The sequence below is a fragment of the Limulus polyphemus genome, unplaced genomic scaffold (genome assembly GCF_000517525.1).
Source record: "Limulus polyphemus unplaced genomic scaffold, Limulus_polyphemus-2.1.2 Scaffold708, whole genome shotgun sequence".
NCBI classification, from domain to species: domain Eukaryota; kingdom Metazoa; phylum Arthropoda; class Merostomata; order Xiphosura; family Limulidae; genus Limulus; species Limulus polyphemus.
The window spans coordinates 270573-280340 of record NW_013666318.1 but is presented as its reverse complement, the minus strand read 5'-3'; the positions used below and the strand labels follow the sequence as shown (position 1 = coordinate 280340).

The 9768-nt window shown below is 33.2% G+C and overlaps 1 protein-coding gene and 1 long non-coding RNA gene across 5 annotated transcripts in view; one reads left to right on the top strand and one right to left on the bottom strand.

The window, feature by feature from the left end:
• LOC111085910 overlaps positions 1–1047 on the bottom strand; it is a 19408-nt gene extending 18361 nt beyond the window's left edge. The window contains exon 1 of the long non-coding RNA XR_002610681.1: positions 1037–1047. This is a non-coding gene — a long non-coding RNA (uncharacterized LOC111085910). The remainder of the gene's footprint in view (positions 1–1036) is intronic.
• The window catches only part of LOC106460099 (alpha-catulin-like), a 155866-nt gene that overhangs the window by 53300 nt on the left and 92798 nt on the right, over positions 1–9768 (top strand). The window lies entirely within an intron of this gene.

Here is a 9768-nt window from a genome sequence, read left to right as displayed (position 1 = left end):
TTCAATTGTTAAGATTTGTTTCCTGGCTTGATAGTTAAGGCGTTCGACTGACAATGTACAGGTCGCGGGTTCGAATATTATTGCCGTGGAGGTGTTATAATATCATGGCTATCTCTCTCTATTCGATTAGAGTAGTTTAAGAGTTAGCGGTGGGTGATGTTGACCAGACAACTAGCGCAAACAGTCCTCGAGTAGCTTTAGACGATATTCAACAAGCAGATAAACAATTTTGTTTATTTGTTGTTAAACACAAAGCTACATAATAAGTTAGCTGTGCTGTGCCCACCACGGGTATTGAAACCCGGTTTTTAGCGTTATGAATCTTCAGATTTACCGCTGAGCCACTGCGAGGCACCAACAAACAAACCTCTTAACTTTTATCTATGTTTAGTTTTAAAGTTCAAAATTTCTACTTTCAGTCAGCGCTACCAGGGGTAGCTAATCATCGGGAAGGAAACAAGTTATGAGCTTTTGTATAAAAATACAAGAATACATTTAAGAAACCCTCTTTATTTGTGGACTGAATGAAATTCGTATCCTCGTTCCCTCTTGTTTAAACAACGTTAAATGCAACAAAACGCTTTTCAGTCCTTTCCACGTTAACAATATATGAGATAACACAGGCCAGCGAATTTAAACTTCATAAAAGTTGTTTTGGTTTTATTAACCGATTTACCATAATTCAGCTACACAGATTTCGAAAATAATATTCTTTTTTTTTCTATCACGTCAGGAAAGAAGAAAACTCTTACTTAGATCAAATTATTATTTCGGTTATTACAATGAACATTTTGTATTATTATGCTTGTTAACAAAAATACAAAGTAACTGAAGAGAAGTGAAGAACATTTTCAGGGTAACAGTAAATATGTGAGCGTAAGAAATGAAGTTTCAAGCCAACTCTTTGAATTTATCGAGCATGTTATTGACAATATTTTCGTAATTTGGGTCCTTGTTGTTTTCTAAAAATATGTCAATAACATCTTTAAAGGCAATCCACGCATATTATTCAACTTTTCTCATTGTTCTTTCGAACTGTTCATCCGAAGTCAACTTCCTACTGAAAGGCCCAACAAAAATCCCTTTTTTAAGTTTTGCTTCTGAAAGAGCTGGGAATTGCCCACATAGATACTTGAAACAGTCGCCATCTTTGTCTAAGGCCTTTACAAATTGCTTCATCAAGCCCAGTTTCATGTGAAGTAGAGGTAATAAGAATTTCTTTATGTCAACCAAACTTTAACGTTCATTGATTTTCAATCCTGGTATCAGGCTGACTCTGTGTGGACATTGCTTCTTTATCCAGTGCTGATTTAGTGCTCTGCTGTCCCATTCACACAAAATAACATGGAAACTTTGTATAACCGGATACCGGATTGTTGACCCAACAACATATAAAGAACTTTTAAGTCTCCACAAAGTAGCCAAACATATTGATTGTATTTGACTTTATTAAGAAGAACTTCGAGATTTTCGTACATTTCCTTCAAGTGAACCGAATGAGCAACAGTAACTGATGAATACATGTTACCATTGTGAAGGAGAACACCTTTTAGACTTCTTTTGGAGGAATCAATTAACATCGCCCCTCACTTGGTTCACAGACTGCAGTTCCCAGCATTGGTAATAATTCTCAATATTGTTGCAATAAATCAGTGAATCTTCTTGTGAAATGTATGGTTTTAACTCTTTCTCAGGGTTTGTATACCAGTAAAATGATGTCCCTGGAGAAAGCAAGTTCTTAACCCGATATCTGGACCCCAAAATCTCTGAAGAATCCTTTGAAAGACCTAAATCGCTCACCAAATCATTAAGTTTAACCTGTGTGAACATTTGTGGTTCATCAGACGTTTCAGGTTGAAAACAATCCTTATCATCATTTCTATTGACATCAGATTCAGAACCAGGTGAAACTGTATCAAGAGTCTTCGGTGAGTAGGTACAGGTACATCAGGTGCTTTTTATTTCGAATATTTTAGCCTTGCACGTTACATGAGCTAAAATTGCAGTCATCTCCGTGGTTTCTAGGCTCACACCAGACCATTGGAATTCCAAAAGGCAAAGACTTTTTCTTATCTTTAGTCCATTGTATCAGAAACGGTGCAAATTTTATGAGCAGCCCATGATTTGTCTTGGTTCCCAAGTTTTATTCTAAAATACGCGTAATACACTTTTATGACAAATTCTGTAATGTTTTAACTTTGTTTCTTTACAACAAATTTACCACAAATTGAAAAGAATATGTTTCCATAGCGACGAATGAATGATATTGAAAAGAAAAAAATAATGTCAAAGTGCACGCACAAAATGCTATCCAGAAATGACACTTCATGCGGCCTGTTAACCGTTTATATACTGGCAGTGTGTTTCTAGTAGGTTCTAGAACGATCGATAAGACTTTCACGTCGCGATTGGTCTGGAGACATCTGTAGAGAGTGGTTGTCAACATTTTAAGCATAACAAAATGTGACCCAATTTCAATGAAAATTATTCACATTTGTAAAAGTACATATGACGTTTTGTGAAAAGTCTGCACGAGATGGAGAAAAATTGATATCATTTTTGGATTCAGCGTACAGGAATTACTGTAGAACATGTAAAACTTTCAAGACAATAAAATCATTGCAGGCCTGTGTAATTATGTATCTAATTGCTTAACTAACTAATTAAGTTGTTAATTAATTATCTTGCTTATTTATTGCATATAGAACTAATGATATTAGCACCTCTTAGCGGTTTCATATACAACTCTTCGAGTTACAGTAACTGTAAAAATATACAATTTCCTGCTGAAACATTTAGGTTTACTATAAAGTAATATATTTTATAGACTCTATCTAAGAAACGGTATACTTTTTGGCGTGAAATAACTTCTTTCCGGTGACTAGACTGACCTTTTTTTTTTTTTTTTACACTGATGATGACAATCCTATTCGTTCATGAAATTATAAGGTACTGTAATTTATAGACTATAAAATGGTTACAACTTCCACAAAATGTTTAAGAGCTCTGTTTAGTACGTTGTCTTATCCATTGTTTTGCCACATGGAAGCTTTGTGTTCAGCCATTAATTCCAGGGAAATCCCAGTTGCTTTGTTGGCAGTGTGGAAATGTAATTAGTCTTAATAACGTACATAAAGATTATTAAGTAGAAAGTGACTTTTAAGAATAATGGTTGGATTAGGTTTTAATAATTCGAATCGACCAAGATATTCGTTGTTCCAACTTGTGTTAAAACATTTTTCAAATAACTCAGCACTTCTTCCGAGCAGTTGTTTATCAAATTGTTAGAAATTAGAGAAAGTTACACTAATGGTATTAGCGTAGATCTAAGCCCGAGAGACAATTTCACATATTGCTAAAGTTCAATATGAACATACTAATTTATTTCAGTGTTTATTTGTTTTTGTGCTCACTTAGATGTCTGCAAATTTAAGTGAATTCTCAGAATTGTCAGCACCAATATAATATCATTTATCACTCACTGTTTCGCTAAGTTAGTGAAGTTTATATTTCTTGGACTCAAAAACAAAGCAAAAATGTCAATGGGAACGAAAATAATATTATCTAACTTCATTATGGAGGATGAGAGCGGTATTAATTACAGACAACTTACACCAACGATTAAAATAATTCTGTAATATGATGTCGTATGAGGAGCATACATAACTATTGTTGGTATTCAATAGATGAAGGTACTTAATACTACTATTGTTAATGTACGATATATCTAGGTGTTTAATACTACTATTGTTAATGTACGATAGATCTAGGTGTTTAATATAACTATATATATTGTTGGTACTCAATAGATGTAGGTACTTAATACTACTATTGTTAATATACGATAAATCACGGTGCTTGCTTAATACACCTATTTTGGTATTCGATAGTTGTAGGTACTTAATACTACTATTGCTTATATAAGATACATTTAGGTGTTTAATATAACTATATATATTGTTGGTATTCAATAGATGTAGGTACTTAATACTATTATTGTTAATATACGATAGATTTAGGTACTAGTAATGAATAAAACCTAAGTATTTAGTCACCGTAAAAACTCCAAACCTTGATCATGACCAGTAATTATAACATAATTATATATAGCCAATTATATTACTATCAAAATAATAATTTCCTTTCATGCATTTTGTTGGAGAAAAGTAATAGACTGAACCAGGTCTTAAGCCTTACCAGACCATGGTGGCAGCCAGATAAAGCACGCCCGGTTCAATGAACGTATGTACACCAGAATAAAAGAAATTTTGTTAAAACAGTGACGGCAGAGAAAGGTCAAGCCAAAACCATTGTTAATGAATTGTAATCATTATGAGTAATAACGTAAGAAAGTATACTTAATTAGCTACACCCAATACAGGTCTGATTTTTAGTTTTGATCTGAAGTTAATATTAATAACTATATAAGGTATCGATAGTTGGTAGTTTATAAATATTGTTTCTTATGCACTTTTTATAAGATCATCTAGTTTGAGAATATCCAGTAAGATCTGTTGGACTGGAATAACCTTGGATTGAAAACATCCAGACAATTGAGATTATGCTATACTATTTTAGACCAAATTGGCCTGAAATATTCTAAAAGTTGGATAATCTATCTTTTTGTTTGTTTGTTTTAAAGCAAAGCCATGTTTGTCTCTCTGATGTGCCCACCGCAGAGAATCGAACCTCAGATTTTAGCATTGTAAGTCCATGAACTTACTACAGTCCAACCAGAAGGCTAGCTTTTTCTAAAGCATGTACTCTTTTATACTGATTTATAAGCACATATTTCGTGATTCGCTTATAATGGAAATTTGATCAATTATTCAAATTCTACGCTAATTACTCTGCACATTAGTGATATGTTACAGTTTTCTATAGTTCATACCATATCAAGTTTCCAGTTTGATAACACATATGAATTTCAGGAACAATATACACGTCACTGTTTTCTTTAGCTTCTCTCAGTGTCTCAGGCAGAGCAGGCACTGATTAATCAAACCGGAAGGAATGATTTCTCTCAGTGTCTCAGGCAGAGCAGGCACTGATTAATCAAACCGGAAGGAATGATTTGTTTAAACACCAGACAATAACAAATTAGAGGGCAGTGCCATTTTCTACAAACATTACTGATGTTATAGTAAAAATGTAGACCCCCCTCTCTCGTAGCTCTATTAGTGAAAACGTCATTAAGTCGAGTTAATAAACGTCAAGTTAACTACGCGAGCTTTTATTAACATCAACTAAATATTTTGAACAGAGCCTATGTTAGTGGTAAGCTCGAAGTTAGTTCTAGTCATCCGTATGATAAGATGAATAAAAAATATATATCAATTAAATAGATCGATGTTCTGATTTTCTCTAATACGTCTAGAGATTGCCTGTTTGGAGGAAGAAGGCATTATTTTGTAAAAGTTTTGTTTTATTATTTACCCATATTTGTATAACTAGAATATATGTAAGAAAGACATGTTGGGAAAAAAAATAAAAAAAACACTTGGAATTTTCAAGACTGTATTATCAACAGTTTATCCTGGGTAAAATGAAAACCTAATATTTTCAAGATTCATATATGAAATGTTATACTGAGTAAAAGAAAAATCTGATATTCTCAAGTTTCACATGTGAAAAGTTATGTTGGGTAAAATGAAAACCTAATATTTTCAAGATTCATATATGAAATGTTATACTGAGTAAAAGAAAAATCTGATATTCTCAAGTTTCACATGTGAAAAGTTATGTCGGGTCAAAGGAAAACCTGATATTCTCAATGGTCATATATGAAATGTTACACTGGGTAAAAGAAAAATCTAATATTCTCAATGAATCTAAGTTTCAAATACTTTGCCTAAACAACCTATCAATGATATTCTCAAGTTTCACATGTGAAAGTTGCATTGGGTAAAAGGAAAACCTGATATTCTTAAGGTTCATGTATGAAAAAGTTATACTGGATGAAAGGAAAAAGTGGTTGAATACGACATTCTGAGTAGCCATGACACGTAAGGAAATGCAGTGATATTATTGAAAATATTTTTATTTTTATTAGACAAAAATATTAATGTAAATAAAAATAGTATAGAAACTAAACACTATATGCAACGACTTCCATACGTCTTATGAAGAGTCATTGAGTGATCCAGGGAAACAATTTCTTGCAATTCAACAAATGCTTCTAGTTCAGGTGCTTTTCCCCACGAGTCAGATGTAAGTTTGAGAAATTCGAGGTTCGAGCTCCGCAACTGGTACAGCTCCGTAATTAATTAAACAAAATTCTTCAGTTACCGTTTATGATTCACCATGCATTCGATTTTATTTGGCTTGGCCATATTTCACAAAATACTGAGGAAACCTGACGTGTCAAAACTATAGACGTGGTCTGTTGTTATGTTGTAATCAGTACAATAGATAAATATAGGACTAGCGCTCATTGCATTATACCTTAATCTAGCCTTGAATATAAGTCTTTATAATGCGAGGCAAGGTTAAATGCTGAGTGTTAAGTTAACTTGTTCTATACGTGTCATTGTCTAGTAAAAGTATCCCGGATGAAGACAGCATACACAGAGGAAAGTGGTAAGAGGTGTAATAGAAGGTTTCTAAGGCCCACAAAAACTCTGTCGAATCTTTCGTGTCTAAAGAATGAGCACAAGTTACAATAAAAAAGCAACAAGCTACTTGTAGAGGGAATCCTGAAGTCATGCAAAGTTTCAGAAACTTACAACTAAGCCTATATATAACATAAGCTACATTATAAAGAGCAAAACGTTACTTGTAAAAGGAAACATCTAGTGGACGATCATTATCAATTGTTGTTACAAACTAAATAGCTGATTATATTAAGTAGCTGATTATAGTTTTATCAGGCTAACTGTTAGAGAAATAGATTTCATGATGTACATAAAAAAGGTCTTCAGCACATTTACTCCTTCTATAAAGAAAATAAATGGTGGCATGTTCGGTTAAAGGTTATGATTTGGTACTTAAATCTCTTCTTTCTTCTCTGTAGCTAGTTGATATAGTTTCTTCCGTCTTGCATTGATCGTACTTTGTTGTCCAGCTCTTTGCTGACCACGTGTCAAAGAGCGGACACACCATTATCTACGACTCGACTCTGATACTGCAGCCAGCGTGCTGGTTTCCGCTTTTCTTCTGCCTGTAAATGATGAGGCCCTGTCATGTCCAATGGGACATAAGTGTCACCTGGCGGAAAATGTATCTTTTGTGAGTGATAACAATGTCTCGTGGATTTTATTTCCGATTTCAGAGACCTATAGTGTGACGTTCGGTTAACAACGTGTATCAGTTAATCCAACCTCTTTAATGGGGTTCTCATTAACAAAAAAAGTTTCCAAATATTTCTTAGATAAAATATATTACAGTTTACATCGCTATGAATTTGTGTTTAACCTTTTATCTCCCAGTTTCTCTCTTTGCAAGAACAATCAGTTCTTGTGTTTACTCTAACAGTTATGTCTCTCAACTTCTACATCCAACTAACGTCAAGTGCCATGTAATACACTATCAGTTGTGTCTTTCAACTTTTACATCCAACTAATATCCCTATCATGTTCCCCTCTAACAGTTGTTTCTTTGAACTCTCTGCATTCGTTTGAATTTTTAAACGATTTTAAAAATAAAGATTACATAGTTTATGGAGCTCTTCCTAGTTATTTTGACAAATAAAAGTAAAGGGGTTTTTCAAGGAAAGAACAAGTGTATAGAATTATCGAACTCCCTATAACATTGTCGTTCAACTATTAAGAAATATAATATTTTAACCAAAATTAATATGTATATATATATGTGTGTATTAATGATATAAAAAGCAATTTATATTTTTTTTATAAAAGTGAGAACTAAAGAGTAAACTAGTAATTTACAAGCTATATATGGTCATATAGAATTATTCTCAATACTTAAGACAGGTTAAGGTGGTCATATAGAATTACTCTCAATACTTAAGACAGGTTAAGGTGGTCGTATATAATTACTCTGAAGATTTAAAACAGAGTTAAGGTGGTAATATAGAATTACTCTGAATACTTAAGACAGGTTAAGATGGTCGTATAGAATTACTCTGAAGACTTAAGACAGGTTAAAGTGGTCGTATAGAATTACTCTGAAGACTTAAGACAGATTAAGGTGGTCATATATAGTTACTCTGAAGACGTAAAACAGAGTTAAGGTGGTTGTGTATAGTTACTCTGAAGACGTAAGACAGAGTTATGGTGGTCATATAGAATTACTCTGAAGAATTAAGACAGAGTTAAGATGGTCGTATTGAGTTTTTCTGAAGATATTAAGGAGGTGCCAGCTGCTCGAATACTCTTGTATTCGAGAGACATAAAATAGATATCAGTTACTTATATGGATTTATATAGGATGTGCGAAGTGATTTTCATTACACATTTGGATATAATTTGGAGAGACAAAATGGGGATCAGCCGAAACAAAGTTATTTAAAAGTCGTAACTTAGCGATCGGACACTCATATAGAATAAATTTTGTGGTATGAGGTGAGGATATTTGCTGATATGGAATTAAAGAGGAACGTATATATTAGACTTAGTCTTTCATTTGAAGCTACCTTGGAATCGATTTGCTTGCTATATATAGGAGCCAGTTTCTCACACCGAGTTTCTGAAGACAATTATGGTAGCTCAGTTGTCACATAAAGTTATTTTAAAACATTATACAAGTTACGTACATACAGAGTGTAAGACAGGTCTTATCTGCTACTAAACAACCAATCTCCAAAGTTAAGGTTAAGGTAAGTTTCTGTTACTCTTGGGAATTTTCCCTGAGATAATGTAGTTAAGGTCATATGATCTAAGAGCCGAACGACATAAAAGCAGGGCTTAGTCATAAATACAGAGTTAGTTCGGAGAGGTGAGGCAGGAAGGAATCTTAATGTCTTCTCAGCAGTATATATTCTAGTTGTTCTCTAAATATATGAAATAAGACAGTTATTCAAGCACTTTCATACCAAAAGTTATCTTGGGCAAGATTGGTTGAGAGTTTAAAAATTCTTTGTTGTTTTGTAATTTTTCAACGGTTTCGCTTTTGTTTTTATCCCTCGGATGTGCTTTTCTTTCTTTGGTGATTTTATCTCTGACGTTTTGTGGTAATGACACGTGACCAACATCAACAACTAATGACGTAATGTCGATCTGCACAAGAGGAAACTGAAGTGACTGATTTGATTGCGGTCATTTCGTAGTCCAAACCTTAAGGAATTATTTTCCTCCCTCGGATGACACAAATACCTTACAGAACTTAATGTATATTTCTTTATATGCTTTTTTTTTCGAAAATAATTTATGAATCCTACTTCTTTAAGAGAAGAACAGGATGCTAAAATGAAACGTAAAGAATTGAAAATGAGAGGTGATCGTTGATTGAAAAACTCTGAAATCAATATTTGTAGTGATTTATTCTTGTGGCCTCAATCGTCACGTATAGCATAGAATATATGAATTTCATGAATATAAGCACAAGTACGATGTAAAATATTTAGTAAAAAATATATCTTATTTAAGAGTCAGTCAGAAAATGTCTGATATCCTTATTTTCTTTTTATTAAGAAACACATTATCTATATCCTGCACGGTTTTGATGTTTTATTTAGAAATTGTTTTAGATAAGTATTTATTATGGAGTCGATTCAAAGTTGCGCCCATATCTATTTTTGTTATCTTTATTTCGTGTTCAGATACTTATTTAAAAATGTATTGTTGCGTCATCGAGGTCACGTGACTGGTG